The 15,753-nt window shown below is 40.1% G+C and overlaps 2 non-coding genes across 2 annotated transcripts; one reads left to right on the top strand and one right to left on the bottom strand.

Moving 5' to 3' along the window:
* Positions 1-2,651: 2,651 nt before the first annotated feature.
* Positions 2,652-2,758, top strand: LOC141644839 (small nucleolar RNA R71). The gene has a single exon (XR_012544443.1). It is a non-coding gene; the product is annotated as a small nucleolar RNA R71 (small nucleolar RNA).
* A 6,545-nt stretch (positions 2,759-9,303) lies between these two features.
* LOC141644804 (small nucleolar RNA R71) lies at positions 9,304-9,410 on the bottom strand. Its single transcript, XR_012544411.1, has one exon. It is a non-coding gene; the product is annotated as a small nucleolar RNA R71 (small nucleolar RNA).
* Between the last annotated feature and the right edge of the window lie 6,343 nt (positions 9,411-15,753).

The following is a 15,753-nucleotide window of genomic DNA, read 5'->3' on the forward strand; positions in this document are numbered from 1 at the left end:
TCAATCGAGTACAAAAAGTACTCGATCGAACTCTTTTCTCGCATAAGCTCTTGAATTTCGTCTATTCTTCCCTTGGAATGCGTAAAACTTCCAAACCTGCATAAAAACACGTGCAAAAATATCTCAACATACCAAATACGCATATAAACAGTCTATAGTCTTAAATCTACTCTAAAAACAGTCTATAAACTAATTGTCCTAATAAAAGCAATAAAACAAATTCAAAGGAAAATTCAAAAATTATCTATTACAAGGTGTTACACGGGGCATTTCCCCGCTCAATTCCCATAGCAATTCAGTAGCCCCTTGGTGGGCTCCTGACTGGAGGACGTCGTCTCAGCAACGTTGACTGTCCTCTTCAACTTCCATGAGCTTGAAAATTCTTTTGAAACAGTAGGAGGGGAGTAGTTCACATACACATAAGCACGAACTTTCCTCGTCCTTGCTCCTCTATCACCATCTTTAGCATCCTTACTTCCAATTTGATTGACAGCAGTTGCACAACACCCTTTGACAGCTTCTTCATTGCTTTCATCTGTACCTGCAGCAAGGAAAACAGACGAACTTTCCTCCTTTTTGCTCTCAGTCTGAGGCGGAGGGGTAACAATTGCAGCACAATGCTCCAAATTTTCAACTGGAGTGTCAATAGTAGGGTCAATAGAAGAGAGAGAATTGCAAGGCTGAGTTTGCATGGGAGCCCTCCGAGACTTAGACTGATGAAAAATCAGCTCCTCGTCCCCTACCTGAAAGGTCAAAGTCTTTCCCCCGACGTCGATAACTGCACGAGCAGTAGACAAAAATGGCCTCCCTAAAATAATAGAGGTGTGTGCATCTTCGGGGATGTCTAAGACAACGAAATCAACGGGAATAAAGAACCTCCCGATCCTCACAGGTACGTCCTCTACTATACCTAGTGGCCGTGATATACTACGGTCGGCCATCTGGACTGTCATGTTAGTGCAACTCAGCTTTGTCAAACCAAGTCTCTTAGCCAGAGACAGCGGTAAGACACTTACGCTAGCGCCTAAATCGCATAGCGTATTATCAATTAAATAGTTACCGATATGACACGGAATTGAAAAACTACCCGGGTTTGACTGCTTAGGAGGTAACTTATTTTGAAATAGGGCTGACCCCACCTCAGTCAAAGCTACGGTCTCACTATCACTAATACTCATCTTACGCGATAAAATTTCCTTCATAAACTTAAGATAAGAGGGTACCTTTGTCAGCAACTCAGTGAACGACACAGTGACTTCCAAGCTCTTCAGAAGTTCGTCAAATTTGCCGAATTGTTGATTGGCCTTAGTATTCTGCAGACGCCTCGGAAAGGGAACCGTGATAGGTATCTCGAGTCCCTTGTTTCTCTCTTCCAATGTATCTTCCGGAGCAAGTTCTGTATCGTTTGGACGCTTCTTACCTCTCGAACGAGGTCTTTCCGGTGATTTATCGCTTAAACGAGCACTAGCAGGCTCTCGAATAAGCTTCCCGTCATCAAAACTACTCGATCGACCAATATACCCATTCGATCGAGTAGACTCTTCAATAATATCACTCGATCGAGTGAAATTTTCACTCGATGGAGCAACTCCATTTTGCTCTTCACTCGATCGAGTAGATAAACTACTCGATCGACCAGTGCCATTTTCTTGTTCACTCGATCGAGTGGAAAAACCACTCGATCGAGCACTTTCTTGCTCAAATCTGCTCGATCGACCACCTGAAACCAGTCGATCGAGCACTTGCTTTACCGTGAGCTCACTTTCTTCGACAGAACACTGTTCACCATCAGTTTCAGCATTCCTCGAGTCTGATTTTTGTATTTCCGGTCCCTCATAAGAACGACTGCTTCTCAGATTTATCAAGTTTACCATCTCATGTGGATTCTTCTCATTTTGAGTCGGTAATTGACCCTGCTTCTTGAGGATTGATTCATGCCTAGTTGGGCAACTTGAGTTTCAAGTGCCTTTATGGACGCATCCTTCTGTTGATCACTTAGCTGAAACTGCTTTGTAAAAGCTTGTAACATAGACTTAAGCTCACCAATTTCACTCACCCCACCGGAAGATGATGCACCATGGTTAGGAGGAGTAAAGGAAGGAGGCTTCTGAAAGCCTTGTTGATTCTTATGTGGAGGAATATAAGGCTGCTGCTGGTGCGCTGGAGGTCTAGGATTGAGCACATTTTGACTAGTCCACCTCAAATTGGGGTGGACTGCCCCTTGATTATTGTAATAGGAACCTCCTCCTTGCCTATATTGCTCAAAGGCAAGGACTTGTTCCTTCTCTACAAGACAGCCAACAGCAGTGTGGCCATCATTACTCCCATATCTCTCACAAGAAACAGTCTCTCCTCTATTAAGAACATGGACCGTCTGAGGCTCCCCAGCAGCTTGTAACTCCAACTTGTCAAATCTAGCATTCATGGTCTCCAGCTGAGCCAAGACCTGCTTATCAACTGCATGAACTGTTCTAATTCCATCCCTCGGGTTACCATACTCATCACTGTGATTAGCCATCTCTTCAATAAGAGACCACCCCTTATCATCATCGGTGTTCTCCTGGAATCTCCCACTAGATGCCGCATCAAGTATGGCTCTTTGGTCGTCATACAACCCATTGTAGAACTGATTAGCTAGAAACCATGGGTCAAAACCATGGTGAGGGATAGACCTTACCAACTTCTTGAATCGCGACCATGCCTCATAGAAACTTTCATCAGGAGCCTGTCTGAAACTAGTAATCTTGGCCCTCAGCAGATTGGTGCGTTGTGGAGGGAAGTATCTCTTGTAAAATGCAAGAGCAAGAGACTCCCAATCAGAACCCCAAAGAAATTGTGCGGTCCAAGTCGATCACCCACTCCCGGTCAATCAACTAAAGAGAAAGGAAATAGAACTTCCTTAATCTTGTCTTGAGTTACCCCCTTAGTGGCGGGGATAGTAGAACAGTAATCGGTAAAAGTCTCCATATGCTTCCTCGGATCTTCACCTGCCACACCTCTATAAATATTTCTCTCTACCAGATTGATATAAGAAGGACGGATGTCGAATGTATTCCCATCCTCAGTCTAGAGATTGAAACCCTTCGGAATAGAGGATGCTTTAGGCACTGAATGACTGGAAAGCTTAGGCATCTTTACTGTAGAATTCGGACTGTCTTCGAAAAGAGAGTGATGTAGCTCTGGCTCGAAAGTACTCAAGTCTTCCTTTCGTGATTTCCTTTGCAGACGGAGTCTATGCCTGAATAGTCTCTCTGGCTCTGAATCAGCTGACACTAATTCAAACCTATCTGACCTGGGCATAAACAACACTGAAAGAAAATAATAAGAACGGCCTCAAGGAATAAAAATTCCCTGAGACGGATAAAATAAACGGAACAAAAACAAATAGGGCAATTGCCTCCCCGGCAACGGCGCCAAAATTTGACACGTCTGTCGGGTACTTGTCAAAAATAAACTAACTAAACTAACTATATAGCTAGGGAAGTCAGGTCGATCTCCACAGGGAGGTAAGATATCTGTAGTGGTCCGTCTATTTGGTCACAAATTGGGGGGGTGGGGGGGGGGGGTTGTTTGAATTGTTATCTAAACTACGAGTTTTAAAGGAAGGAGAAATAAAGAGCAAGAGCAATAAAGGTAGAGAAATAAGATTTTAAACTATCAGAAAGAGAGGGACATGTCAGGATTTCGGTTCACTACAGTAGTCCAGTTACTCAGCTGTGAATGACTCAGACGAATTAATGTAAGACTGATGTTGAAAGGTCCTTTCGGTCCACTTTCTATCCTAAAATACCACTAACTTAATTTTTATTCTCGTCAGGGTAGTCTACTGTTCATAGCAGGGCCTATTTAGTCCAATCTTTCGATCTAGGATTAATTTTAGCCAGATTAAAGGTTAACTCAGAAGTGTGCACTCAACTAAGTCGAATAAATACAATTAAATTGCTATGCTGACAGAACCTTGTAATTAATTCATCTAATTCATTCACTACATCGTCACATTCCTACCGCAGATCCCCTAATCCCAACATGAAAGGGGTTTAGCTACTCATGTCGCTAATTAAACTAACAGCAGATAAAATTCCACCAGTAGACATAATGAAATAATAAGTAAATTGCATAAAAGAGAAATTAGGGTAAAGGAATTAAATGGAGTAAACAAGAAATTAAAGCAAACAATGATTAATTATTAATAAGAGAGAAGAAAGGAATTACAATCAAGCGAATTCCGGCGTAAAGAACACAAAATCCGAGTGAAAACAATCCGAGAGCAAAGTTACAGTGAAGGGAAATAAGCAACGCAGTAAAGTTTACTGTAGAAAGTTTTAGATAATAGAAAGATCGATCCTAATGACCTAGTAAAGCGTGCTTAAATAGCAAAGTAATTAAGTTTAGCGAAATAAACATAACACGGGCTATTTAAAAGCCCATAACAACAAAACCACTCGATCAAGTGGATTAAAACCACTCGATCGAGTAAAACCTCATCAGCAACTACTCGATCGAGTAGAAAGTTACTCGATCGAGTAACATGTCTTTCTGCAAGCTAAGGATCTAGTGGAAAACCACTCGATCGATCACCCTGGGACATAAAAACCACTCGATCGAGTGGTAGAACTGCTCGATCGAGTACTTTGTCTTCAAATCAGCTCAAGTCCGCGCCTAGATGCCTCGTAATCCGTGCCATGACGCTTCCCAATGCAGTATCTCACTCTGGAAAATCCCGTCTCCTCTAAATGCATGCAAAAAAGACGAAAAAGAGTACGATTCCACTACTTTCGCGTTCATTTCTACAAAATGGACAAAACGAACCAAAGTAGCCAATTCGGGGCAAAATTCTATAAAAACAGTATAAAAATGCATAGAAATACGTGCTGAAATAGGCTAAAAAGACTATATAAGAAGCACGTATCACACTCCTTCATAGATATGGTTTCTTCGAACTTTTTGACATTTCATTTCACTTCTTGAACTCAAATTTGAATAATTTTTGTGCCCATTTCCTTTGATGACAAAATGTATGGTAGAACATGGATGAATGATGGTTGCACGGTTTCAAGGGTCACCTTAGAATAAACGGTAGCCAAGGAGTTTTCACACCACAAGGTACTCTTGACTAGGCCTTAATCCATGGGTCAAAGGATACTAGCATGACACATCCTAAGGTGTTTTACAAGTATTCTAACAAGCAAAGTCTTAAGAAGAAAAAGCATCTACTAGGGCCTATATACACTTGTCAAGCTTCCCAAGTAGACGGTTTCACAAAATTTTTCTAACATGCAACTATATGCCATGATGCAACTAACATTTATACATCCTAATGCATATGTTTCTACCAACTAGTATGCCAAATAATCTAAATGTAATCCTATAGTCACATTGTTTATACTGCATCAATCAAAATAAAGCCACATAATCATTAACATAAAGAGGAAAAAGGAGATTGGAAAGATCATACCATGCGGTCTTCATGATCCTCATGTCTCGGATGTGGCATAGTCGATCAATGTGAAAAAGGATAAACAAACACGCAAACAAGTATATACAATACGATATATATACAAGACTACATTACAAAGGAAATGAACATGTTTTTGGGTTTTTCAAATTTTTAAATTTTTATGGTTTTTATGATTTATGAAATAAAAAGACATGTTTTTGTATTTTTCAAAAATTTTCAATTTTTATGCATTTTTGGAATATAAATTTCCATCCCCCACTTTATTTTGGACATTGTCCTCAATGTACATGTAGGAGTAGGAATAAAAAGGAAAAACATGTTTTTGGATTTTTGATTTTATGAAAATTGAAGTACAAATGCAATGATATGATATGAATGAATGCATGCTCTAACTAAATGCAATTCTATATGACATATATAACAAATGAATGCAATCTAAACTATATTATATTATGCATGATTTCTAGTAAACTATGGTCACCTATGATCAAACCTCCCCAAACCGATTTAAACACTATCTCTAGTGTAGAAAAGAATAGGATTGGTCATTAGTGACTATGCATGAATTCTAGTCTACATGCAACTATCTATATGAGATATATTACAATGCAACTATACTATGTGAACTAACTAATGTAAATGCAATATGAAATATAATACAAATGCATGTGAAGACTAAACTAAATGCACTATACAAAAGAGAGAGGGAGAGAAGAGTATAATACAAATGGAGGTGGTGAGGTAGGCATCTCTCACTCGTCATCATCATCTTGGGGGTAGCCATACCTACTAGAGGTTCCTCCTTGGTCATAGCCTCCTCCTTGACCCAAGTATCCTCCACCTTGACCACCAAAGTTCCCGGCTTGGTTCCCTTGATTAGGAAACAAAAGATGTGGTTGAGCCCAAGATGGGTGAGGGCCATTAGGGTCGATTTACCCTTGTTGTGCCATTTGATAATACTGAGAATAAAGGGCCATATAGTTTTCAACCTTCCCATCATGCACCCCGAGATCAACTCTATTCATAAGGTTCATCAAGTCATAAATGCACGGGGTATTGGGGATTTGTGGTTCGAATTGCGTATGGGGAGTAAGGTATGGTGGGATAGGAACATAAGATGGTGGGGGAATGGGCCTTTCCGGTATCCCACGAGGTGGTTGTGGTTGGCGGGGTGCTTCCTCTCTTCGGGGGGGATTGCCGATGATTTGGATGTCGAGAAGGTAGCTCGGATTAGGTGAATACGGGCTCAACCTTGGGTCGGTACCGAGTATATTCCACCCCGAAAGAACAATAGAAGTGCACCCTTTTGTGAACCATTATACACTCCCTTTGATAACACCATTATAACCCCCATATTTTGATGTCCCAGACCCATTTTTGTCATAATAAATGAAGCATTATAAACTCATTTAGTTAGTATTAGCTTTACCCGAGTACTTTCCCTTCACTCTTCGCGTAGGACATGTTTTGAGCATTTTTCCGGTACTTATGCACCCTTTTTTGTAGGTACCGTGCTCCAAGATATAAGAAGAACGGAGTTGGAAGGTGATTCGCTTGAAGAATGGAAGTAACTAGGAGGAATTACGGCCAAGAGGCAAAACTTTGCCTGGACCGGGCATAATTATACCCGCCAGGTAAAACATTGCCCGGACCGGGCATAATTATACCCGGCCGGGTAAAACTTTGCCCGGACCGCGCATAATTATACCCCTCGGCTGCATATTTCGTTTCTCTCTTGTATTCTCACCTAACTTTTTGTACTTGATATAAATACTTAATTTCCCAGAAAATTAGGGATCTAATCCTAGTTTGAGAAGAAATTTGTAAGGTTAGAGAGGAGAAACTCAAATCCCTTGTAACTTATCAATCATTCTTCATCAATCAAAGATTATTATTATTGTTCTTACCTTGTTCTTAATCATTATTCATCCTTCCATAGTTGGTATTGCTTCTTTACTTCTTCCTTTTTCTCTTTTGTTCATCAATTGTTTTCAATAGTTGATTTTAGTTCTCTTTTGCTAGTAGTTGTTGGGAGTTGTTGTTTTGATTGTTGTTTTTTCTCTCTCCTATTCATCTTTTCTTTGTTCACCATTGTTATTTTCACCCAAAGATTGAGTCTTTGATTCCCTTGAGTTAAAGATTGAATCTTTGAGTTGTTTTTGTTAAAGATTGTGTCTTTTAGTTTAATCATCCCCATTATTAGTTTAATTTATCTTTCTCCATCATTATTGTTGGATTGTTGCATGTTTAGAAGTAGAATTCATTCTCCCACTATGTTTATGTTTAAAGACTCCATCTTTATTGTTTCCTTTGCTTTTAGAAACATGATTAGTGAGTAGTATTCCACTAGAACTCGGTTTGACCCAATATGAGTAATTTCACTAATTGAATTTCATAAAGGCTAATTATTTGGGGAACTTGGTGAGGGTAGTTTAGAGGAATGATTTGGTTTATGGGTTGATTTTGGGTAGTGTCGATTTATGACCCTTGTCCACCAACGAGAGTTGGTTAGGTTGTGACTTGGATATCCGGAATTCGACCCTATTGCTAACCTAGGTTGAGACCGAAAGGGAGAACCGGGGGAGGGCACCTCTAAATTAGCGTTTGAAATCGACCTCCGAGAGGAGGAGTGGGATGACCCGGTTTACGATGAGTACTTAGTGACCTTGACCGATTTCTTGACCTCCTTGGAATAGTGCACATTTTTGGGGTTGTCGAGTGATGAGTTAAGGATTCCGACCTTCGAACCCGAGAGGGGGGTTGGTGGATAGTGCTAGTGTCCTATTTCGAACCCGAGAGGGGGGTTTTAGGCGAATTAGAGCCATCACCTCCTCACCTAGCTACCCTTATGATTAGCCTAGGAATTTAATTGAGCGAAGTTACGAATTGTTTTGGGAAGAACCGAGTCTTAGGCTTTTAAACTATTTGATTTACAATTTTCATTTCCTCTTGCTAATTTACCTATTTCTTATTTAGTTTGGATTTCAATTTGTCTTTGGTAGTTCTAGTATAACCATCTCATCCCTTATTGCCGACTTAGCTAAACGATAGGATTAGAACAATTGGTAATCTTTTCAACTCCTTGTGGGATCGACCCTTAATAGTGTACAACGATAAAATCGTGCACTTGCGAGGTATAGCTTGATACCATCAAGTTTTTGGCGCCGTTGCCGGGGAGTTTGGCTAGATATTAATTGTTTTCGTTCTAGTTTAGACTAAGTCTTTTGTGTTACTAATCCTTCTCTTGAGTGCGTAGGACTTTTTGCATGAGTAGGAGAACTCGAAGAGGTCAACCAATTGATCCGATTGACCACGAGATTGAAGCTACCGCAAGAAGATTAAATTCACTCCGTAGAAGAGGGCTTATAGAAACACCAACTTCCCAAGAGAATTTAGTAGTTGAAGACTTTCAAGAAGAACCAAGTGCTTTTGAAACTTTTGAGAATCCCTTTGCAACTCCGGGAGAAGAAGTGACAATGGCCGCGGTTCTTATGCGAGATAACTTGGCTCCGAAAAAGGTGGTGAATCCGAGTATTGTCAAGCCACCTATTCAAGCCAACAATTTTGATGTGAAAGCCACCTTGCTACAACTTGTCCAAGGGAATCAATTCGGAGGGGGAGCCACCGAAAACCCCAACGAACATCTCAACGAGTTCTTGGATAGTTGTGACATGTTCAAGGCCAACGGAGTGTCGGAGGATGCCGTACGCCTTAGGCTATTCCCTTACTCCTTGAGGGGAAGTGTCAAGGAATGGCTTAAAAGTTGTGAACCCGACTCTCTTCGGACTTGGGATGATGTCTCTAAGGCTTTCCTGAAAAAGAGTTTTCCACCACAACGAACCGCAAGAATCAAGAGTGAGCTTCAAGGCTTCACCGAACAAGAGGATGAGACCCTTTATGAAGCATGGGAGAGGTACAAGGGCCTTAAAAGGCTATGTCCTCACCACGGGATTGGAGATGATGAGCTTATCAACAATTTTTATGAAGGGTTGAACAATGAAATGAAGATGAACCTTGATTCCGGGTCGGGGAAGGGAGCATTAGATAAAATAGATCACAAGACCGCGAAAGAGCTCATTGAGGAGTTGGCTTCTTGTACCTTTCATTGGAACCATGATAGGCACAAGAGGAAAGGAAAGTCCACGGTTGAATCGGCCAATAATGTTGAAGTTAAAGGGTTGATTGAAGAGCTTAAGCAACAAGTTGCCTTGATGAGTTCAAGCAACACATCTTCTATGAGGAGCCAAGTTTATAGTTGTGAGATTTGTGGAGACCAAGGGCACCCACCCAATGAGTGTCCTTTGATGGTAGGTGATGGTAATTTCATGGAGCAAGTGAACGGGATATAGGAGTCTAGTCCGGCCAAGCAAGAATTTAACAACAACCAATATCACCCCGGAATGAGAGCCCACCCAAACTTCTCTTATGGCTCTCAAAATGTCCAAAACCCAACGTTCCAACAAAAATCACAACAACCAAACTTTCAAGCTCAAAAGCAAAACACAACATTCAACCAAGGTCCACCGGGTTTCCAAGGGAGAACCTTCCAACCAAGACAACAATTTCAACCACTCAACCCACCAAACAACCCACCTTTTCCAACAATCCACCCAACCAAAGTCAAACTTGGAACTCATGATGGAACAATTGATGACTTCCCAAAACCAATTTATCAACCATTCCACTCAAAAACAAGAAGAGACAACCTCATCCATCAACCAACTTAGAACCCAAATGCAAGCTTCCCAACGAATGACGGACAACCAAATCTCCCAATTGGCTTCCCAAATGAGCCAACTACAAGCCTCTCATGGGAAATTCCCGGGTAAAACTGAGGAAAATCCGAAAACCATAAATGCTATTCACTTGAGGAGTGGAAGAGATTTGGAAGACCGGACATTTGTCAAGAAGAGGAAGAGTAGTAGACCGGGTGATGTGGTTGAACCTCAAATTGTGGTTGAACCTCCTAAGGTAGTTGAAGAAAAAGGGGGTGAAGATGAATTTGTGGAGATTGTTGTGGAAACTCCAAAGGTGATTGATGAACCAACAAGGGTTGTTGAAGAGACAAAACAACAAGTTGTGAGGACTTATGTGCCACCAATTCCTTTCCTACAAAGGTTGGCAAGAGCTAAACTTGAACAAAAATATGGAAATTTCATGGACATGATGAAGGGTATCAACATTACCATGCCCTTCATTGATGTCGTCAAGGAGATACCAAGCTATGGAAAGTTCTTGAAGGAGCTAATCTCAAACAAAAACTCCTTGAGCCCGACAACTACGATGAACGTATCCAAGGAGTGTAGTGAAATTCTTATGAATGAGGCTCCTCAAAAGCTTGAAGACCCGGGGAGTTTTTCCATACCTTGCAAAATTGGGACCGTGAATATTGAGAGAGCCTTGTGTGATTTGGGAGCAAGCATTAGCCTTATGCCCCTCAAAACTTTCAAGAAATTGAAGGGTTATGAGCTTTCACCAACAAGGGTTTCTCTCCAACTTGCGGATAGGTCGGTAAGGTACCCAATCGGTCTTGTGGAGGATGTCCCACTCAAAGTGGGTAAACTTGAATTCCCTTGTGACTTCTATGTAATGGACATTCCCGAGGACTCTAATATTCCCATTATATTGGGGCGCCCTTGCCTTGCTACGGGGGGTGCCATGATTGATGTTAAGAGTGGAAAACTCTTACTCCAAGTGGGTAATGAGAAGATTGAGTTTGAACTCAACAATTCCATGAGGTCTCCTTCTATGGGCAACTCTTGTTGTAGGGTGGATATGGTGGAAGATAACTTGGATGAACTTAATTTAGAGCCTTCATTTTTGGATCCATTAGAAGCTTGCCCAACAAATGAGAAGGGAAATGGAGGTGATCTTGAGTTGAGAGTTGATGTGAAAAGAGATTTGGGTGAAGATGAAAAAGGGAAAGAAGAGTTGAAGCTTGAGGGTGGAGGGGATCACCCTAATGTGATCCCTCCCAAATTTTATTCTAGCACTAATACCCCTCCAAAAATGAAGCCAATTGTTGAGAAGAAGAAACCAAAAAAATGGAGAAAGAAGGTGAAAAGAAAAGGGAAATGTGAGTCAAGCCTTGAAAATGAAGAAGTTCTTGTCCATGACAAGAAGAAGCTTGAAGAAGAAATTGACCGGAAATGGTCGGAAGTGCACCACGCCATAAGCGGTGTACATGAAGTGTTGTCAAAGCTTGGAAGCGCTTGCTCCATGAGAAAATTTGAAGTTGTTAAAGGGATAGCGGGATTCCAAGAAGGGGATCCCGGTTGATTGAAGCCTCTTTGATGAAGAGGTTTGGTGGAGTTACTTAAGAACCACCGCATTTTATATACTCTCCCCTTCTTTAATTAAGTTTTACCGCATTTTGCATGTAGTGACATGATCCAAATAGGAGTTAATCTAAATTAGCTCTCTTTGCATTCATATAGTATAGTTGCATCATATTTCAATTCCGCATATAGAATAGTTCATGCATTACATACCTATTTAAAAATCACAAAAAAAAATTGAAAAAATAACTAAAACCAACAAAAACATGTTTGTTTATTTCTCTAAATGCCCTCCCATGTCTATAAATAAGTGTGGGGAGGGCCTAAAAAAAACAAAAACATGCATTTTCATTTTTAATTTCCTCCACACATTTATTTCCATTTGGAATTAATGTAAATAAATAAGTGTGGGGAGGAAATTCATATATTCAAAAACCCAAAAACATGTCATTTTAATTTTTCAAAAAAAAAATACCAAAAATATGTTATTTTTATTTTCAAAAATCAAAAAAATGCAAAAATATGTCCATTTCTTTTTCTTATTCACTCCCTATGCTTTTGTCCATTGAGGACAATGTAAATCTCAAGTGTGGGGAGGGAAATATCCACTCTTGTGAATATTTGTTTATATTTGTAAATACTTGTAAATTTGATAAAATTCAAAAAAATTACTAAAAATTGAAAAATTTCAAAAAAATCACAAAAACATTGCATTGTATATATATGTTGTTTGTTGGCTAACCTTTGGCATAGGCATCAACCGTTTGAGGCAAAAAGGAGACTAGAAGACCGCTTGGTATACACGTTCCTATCTCTTTCTCCTTTTCCATTCTCTCTCTTTTATATTGTTGTATAATATGGAGGAGGACGGGTTTTTGTGCCTTGAATGTTCCTTTGGGGAACTATTGGATTATTGGTGATTGATGTGCTGATAGGTTTAGTTGACTTGTTGCATGTTTTCTATCCTTGTTGTGTTCAATTCTCGCATGCATATGTTCTTGTATATACTTGTTTTTCGATTTGAATTCTTGCATCCGTTTGTAAGTAAAATGTTTTGCATGAACACGGTCTAGGAAGGGAACCAAGTACCCCCATGATGAGTTTTTGTGCCCAATTGTGCCTTCCCCCTCCCCGTGACTTGCACCCGTGACCTCTTAGTTAGCCGAGGGAAGCAGGCTTGACCAATGAGTTTAGACCGATCCTGTGAGACCTAGGACCGTAGACTAGACCTAAGGCTCGACTTAGCTACTCAAAGGTAGAGGTAGAGCCTCATAGGGTGGGTACATTCATACCCCGCCCTCATCTAGGTTTAAGAGACTAGGCCTCCTCGCGAGGCGTGTCACATCAAGACGCATAAGTGTGTCATTGCGTCCTTAGACCATGAAATTGCATTACATTTTTGTGCACATGATATGAAGCAAAAATCAGTTTGTATGAACCTCACATAGCCAAATAGCCTTGTTTTCTCCCCTACATCACGTTCCTTCTTTGATTCACCCCCTTGAGCTTTGGCCTTTTCATTTGGCAAACCCACCAAAATAGCTACATCCCATAACCACCCTTCCTTAATCAAGAATTGGTAGGTTTTGTAGTTGTGTTGTAGGAGGTGACTTGGGTCGTGATGGTGGATAGCATGCACGTCCACTTGGGTCGGAATTTGATGTGAATTTGGCATTGTATATAAATAAGAGGTTTTGGAAAAAGAAATGAAAAACAAAATAGAAAAGTGAAAAAAATTCGAAAAATCCAAAAAATGAGTTGTGTTATGTATATATATATATATATATATATATATATATATATATATTGTCATGAAAAGAAAAAGGCAAGCAACACCCCGCCTCATCATTAAACGGGGTAGAAAGAGCCGTTGCTAAATAAAGGGGCAATTTGATGTTTTTCCAAAATGAGTCGGGTTTACGCATTTTTTGCATGGTTTGGGAAACCGAGCCTTTGTTACGGTGTAAACGTTACCATTTGTTTAAATAAGAGGAGTACTTTTTAGTTTTTCTAATTTGAGTTGGGTTTATGCAATTTTTGCATAGTTTTGGTGATCCATGCTATGTTAGGGCATAGACGTGTCTCATGTGTTGCAATAAGAACTGGGTTATGATGTGTCGGCAATTCTTGATTTGAACTCCACATATCCAAACGGTGCTTGCACCAATCCCGTTTTGACCTACTCCCTAGCCCCGTTACAACCCTTTGCTTCATATTGTTTGCATTTTACCATTGTTTGCATTTCATTGGACATAGGACGGTCTTACACATTGGATTGCAGGCACGTTTTCGCTAGTCGAGTTAGGAGAGTGATTTTGGTTACCTTTTTTTTGTCACAAAAATCACCTTGTTCTTTCATTGAGTGACGAGTGAAAACCGTGAGGTGTCGTTGCCTAGGTCCCCTTGGTCATGGGTCTTTGGGTTGAATCTCGTGTCGGTTTAGTAATTCTCAGCGGACTTGCTTTCTTCCCCTTACCCCACTCTTGAATTTGTTTATTGGGCATTGGTCACACGAGGGTTGCTTGAGCCATGCTTAGGAGGTTGGCACCTCAATTGGCACTTCTGAGACGGTACTCCTGACCAAGACCGTGTTTTGTTGTTCGAAAAATCCGGCCACTTAGATGAGGAAAGTGGACCATTTTTGTTAGATGCATTCTAATAGCTTAATTATATGTTTTCATAATGGATGCATCGCAATTTTGTAGCAAGACCCAACTTGCCTTGCAATAGGGCACTTTTCCCTCATGAGTGTCAAATTGTGAGTTGAAGGGGCGTTGAGTGCGCTAATACTCAATCGGCTATTAGTTTAGAATAATTGACTGATGCTTATATTGTGCACACATTCTTGATGGATATTATAGTAGTCTCTTGTGCTTAGGTTTTGGACTTACTCGGGGACGAGTAAGGGTCAAGTGTGGGGAGATTTGATAACACCATTTTAACCCCCATATTTGGATGTCCCGGACCCATTTTTGTCATAATAAATGAAGCATTATAAACTCATTTAGTTAGTATTAGCTTTACCCGAGTACTTTCCCTTCACTCTTCGCATAACACATGTTTTGAGCATTTTTCCCGTACTTATGAACCCTTTTTTGTAGGTACCGTGCTCCAAGATATAAGAAGAACGGAGTTGGAAGGTGATTCTCTTGAAGAATAGAAGTAACTAGGAGGAATTACGGCCGAGAGGCAAAACTTTGCCTGGACCGGGCATAATTATACCCGCCAGGTAAAACTTTGCCCGGACCGGGCATAATTATACCCGGCCGGGTAAAACTTTGCCCGGACCGGGCATAATTATACCCCTCGGCTGCATATTTCGTTTCTCTCTTGTATTCTCACCTAACTTTTTGTACTTGATATAAATACTTAATTTCTCAGAAAATTAGGGATCTAATCCTAGTTTGAGGAGAAATTTGTAAGGTTAGAGAGGAGAAACTCAAATCCCTTGTAACTTATCAATCATTCTTCATCAATCAAAGATTATTATTATTGTTCTTACCTTGTTCTTCATCATTATTCATCCTTCCATAGTTGATATTGCTTCTTTACTTCTTCCTTTTTCTCTTTTGTTCATCAATTGTTTTCAATAGTTGATTTTAGTTCTCTTTTGCTAGTAGTTGTTGGGAGTTGTTGTTTTGATTGTTGTTTTTTCTCTCTCCTATTCATCTTTTCTTTGTTCACCATTGTTATTTTCACCCAAAAATTGAGTCTTTGATTCCCTTGAGTTAAAGATTGAATCTTTGAGTTGTTTTTGTTAAAGATTGTGTCTTTTAGTTTAATCATCCCCATTATTAGTTTAATTTATCTTTCTCCATCATTATTGTTGGATTGTTGCATGTTTAGAAGTAGAATTCATCCTCCCACTATGTTTATGTTTAAAGACTCCATCGTTATTGTTTCCTTTGCTTTTAGAAACATGATTACTGAGTAGTATTCCACTAGGACTCGGTTTGACCCAATATGAGTAATTTCACTAATTGAATTTCATAAAGGCTAATTATTTGGGGAACTTGG

This window comes from Silene latifolia, chromosome 2 (genome assembly GCF_048544455.1).
Source record: "Silene latifolia isolate original U9 population chromosome 2, ASM4854445v1, whole genome shotgun sequence".
Taxonomy (NCBI): Eukaryota; Viridiplantae; Streptophyta; class Magnoliopsida; order Caryophyllales; family Caryophyllaceae; genus Silene; species Silene latifolia.